The sequence below is a fragment of the Cucurbita maxima genome, unplaced genomic scaffold (genome assembly GCF_002738345.1).
Source record: "Cucurbita maxima cultivar Rimu unplaced genomic scaffold, Cmax_1.0 Cma_Scf00035, whole genome shotgun sequence".
In the NCBI taxonomy this organism is placed as follows: Eukaryota; Viridiplantae; Streptophyta; class Magnoliopsida; order Cucurbitales; family Cucurbitaceae; genus Cucurbita; species Cucurbita maxima.
In genome coordinates, this window is record NW_019272051.1 from 400,895 (window position 1) to 404,669 (window position 3,775).

Below are 3,775 nucleotides of genomic sequence, written 5' to 3' on the forward strand. Positions count from 1 at the left end.
CCCCCCCCCCCCCCCCCCTTTTTCTTTTCAGATTATGACCCAATCAAATGAGACTCAAGTAATAATAGGGCAAAATGACTAGTTTGCCCCTATTGTGACCTAATTTTTTCTTTTTTTTTTTTTAAACTCGGGGGCTCAGTGTTCATCAATGACATATTGGTGTACTCAAATGACTTTCCCCAGAGTCATCGCAGCCCAGATGACCCGGCCCCGTGCATTGCAGCAGCTCAACGCACGCCTCGGTCCTAATCCAGTAAGCTCAACAGTCGCGTCGGCACCCCGAACCTGCGCCTTGACCCGAGAGGGAACTACGACGTGTCCCTCACCCCCTGCTAGCACATGTCACACCTGCAGGAAGACACTCCTTCGGCTCCAGTGATTTAAACGACTCGGCTCGGCTCACTCGACTGCGACTCAAAATCTTGGCTTATCCAACTCGGTAAAGGATAAAATCATCTTTTCTCACCATCTCGACCCTCCCGATGCCAATTTTAACCCTAATTAAGATAATTAAGGCAAGATTCTCTATTTCACAATTTCAAGTTGAATTTAATTTAGAATTGTGAAATACTAACGAAAGAAACGAGATCACTTAATAGAAAACGAACTCCAGCAACACTTGGAACAGCTTTCAAGGAATGGTAGCTAACATATTTAATTTAGGGAGAACGTCGGCTAAGGCCAACCAAGTAAGTGACCTTACTATAGGATAGACTAGGCAATTGCTTGATGTATGACAACGCGTGCCTAGTGGAACCGGCACGTGTCCTTTATGCCTTATGATTATGATGTATGATGTATGATGTCGTGTATGAGTTATATGATGATGTTTGATGATGCTTTATGATGATTATGACGTGTTACAATGGCGTTATAAAATAATGATGATGATGATGCATGATATGATGATGTAGATAATGTTATTTCCTTAATATGACATTATTTTTCATATTAAGTTGAGAAGTATGTTGTGAATGTCATATGCATTATGACGATAATTATGTCTAGGACATAACCCTAGATACTGTTAATGATGATGATAAAATGGGAAGTTGATACACATATATTACTTATAGTAATATAAGAACGGAACTAGGATTGTGTTTTAAAGATGTTTTAACGACGAGAAACTATAAGGACTTTATGCATTCCTATATATATATAAGCATCGAGCTACTTCCTCTTTTATGAACGGACGCGTACGCTACGAGGATGGTGGTGATCATGTCGAGCATGACACTCAGGGGTCTACTGACCTCTAGACATCGTTACAGACAGCTAGCTCGATTATGATGGGTCCAGGGGGGTCGCGAACCACCGGGAGATTTACACTCGCATGTGTAGGTCGTGTGTAGGGAAGTACTGCACATTCAACTTAGTCCGGACTAGAAGTCACCCCTATGATGTTTTTAATGATGGGTCCCTAGAAAATTATTGTATGTGTTTGCATTTTTATGGCCCCCTATAGTGGGGTCACTTACTGAGTATACTTTAAAATACTCAGGACTCAGGTCGTGTGCTACATTCTTTATCAGGTAAAGGCAAGGCACCCATGTACTATTGACGACAATATCGCAATTAGAGACCATGGCACGTGCATTCATATTTAATTTCCTAGACATACATTAGAATAGATTGTTATGCATTTAACGCTTTAAATTAATTTTCATTATTTTTTCTAATTTCATTCCTGAATTATGTTTTAAACATGTAGGACCATGGCTATGTCTTTAATGATAAAGTATGGTTATGTTGAACTCCAATTTTTTTTTTCTTTCTTTTAATGATGATATTTTAAAAGTTATATTCGAGCTATGATCGATTTAGATGATAATGGAGATTTTAGGTAGCTGAAATTTAGGTCGTTACACAACAAGTTCAATTAATAAAATCAAATCCAATCATAAAATTCAAATTAATCTCGAAGAAGGTAATACTTGATTTAGCATTATAGTAAAATTCATTTATGCTAATAATTATGATAATTATTACCAATAAATATATCATTGAAATCTCCTGTTACAATTAGAACTAACATCGCCTATTGGATCACAATAATCAAGAAGTCTTGATGCATTTACAATCTCAATCATGTTAATGGCAACCAAAAGAATGCAAACATTAACGAGCATGCTTCTCTTTGAGACGACCATTATTAATAATACACGTAACGAAAAGTATGAAGTATGGTAAAAAAGTTAAAGCTATACTATCTTTGATGGCTATTGAAGCTAAAGCTTAGATATTATGCACATTTATATTGAATTAACTCTTCCAATATGTTTCCTTTTTTTACCTATCATTTGTGAATTCGACAAATATGGTTTGTTGATATTTTGTGTAGTTATTGTATATATTATGTAAAGACCTGTCTTTTATACCTAATCAACCAACCATTCCTAAATAACAAAGAATAAGGAATGTTTTTGTTATGAATTAGTTTTTGACTTAACTTCGGATCGTGACTAAAAGATAAGATAAATGATTAATAAATGAAAGCATAAACACGATAAAATTTCACTCGATTTAGAGTCATGAAACATTATACTTAAAAACCAAATTTCAAAATGAAAATAATACAAAATAAATGATATTTAATTTATTTACAAACTGGAAACGAGAACGAGATGTAAAATGAATACAAATAACAACATACAAAATACAAACTAAATTGATGTCTTGGATTAACACCTTTGTGATAGTGCAGCTCTCTAGCACTCTCCCACCTTGATCGGTACCTGTGATCACCTGAAAAAAAAAAAAAAAAAAAAAGGAAAAGGAACAAGTATAAAATATTTCGTAAGAAACCTACTTGTAGGTTCGTATCGCATCTTTATCTTAGTAGATATCCATGGGTTTACTCTAAGCTCTAAGGAGTTCTAGCCTAACCTCTATTGTTATCTAATCATTTAGGGAGGCTTCGGAGTTTTGTGTGATTTTCTAGCTACTCGCAAACCTACTTTAGGTTCGAGGTAGTGGTTTACCCTTTTCTTGCCTCACAAATTTATCAAGCGACAAGTCTCATCTCTAGGTAAAGTACCTTTTTGTTCTTTGACTTAGGGTAGCTTATTTTCCTTACTCAATAAGAGACCAGTTTCCTAGATTGAGGAGCTACCTCATAAAGATTTTGTGTGATAGTATAGTGTGATCTAATTATGAACCTCATACATAGAAGGTTAGCTAGTCGTCCCTTCCGCAAGACGATCAAATCATAAAAGTTTGGGGCAAGCAATTCTCCCTATGTTGGCTAGCTACTATGTTAACCTACTTGGTCCCACGCCCATTATAAAGGACGAGTTTACAAGACTGGAGACCCGTAAAAAATTTTATAAGGTTGGGGAACGCACTACCCTAATTTCAAAGTGGAAAAGGTAATAGAGATACTAATGACATCGTTCATACTTCTTATAGCCTAATGAGCTACTTTGGTTGTCCTTGAATGTCATGGAAGTCTACTAGGTTCTTAGGGGCGTCTAGGCAGTTTGATTTCAACTATCATTTTCAGGATTTAAGACTTAACTCCTTGGCTAATTCATACTTAGAATGCACACAGGTCTAAATCTTAGATCGACATTCACAATCCTAGGGCATTCAGTTTACTAGAAACGTACAAATTTGATTGACTGGAGACCACTCTAGCTCATGTGCCCTAGTCTTACCTTGGTTCTCTTTTACCTGCTTTGCTAGGAAGTTTATCCTATTGATCAACTAGATCATAGTATACATAATCTAAACATTCATGTAAGTTTAAATATCTTATCAATAACCTAATAAC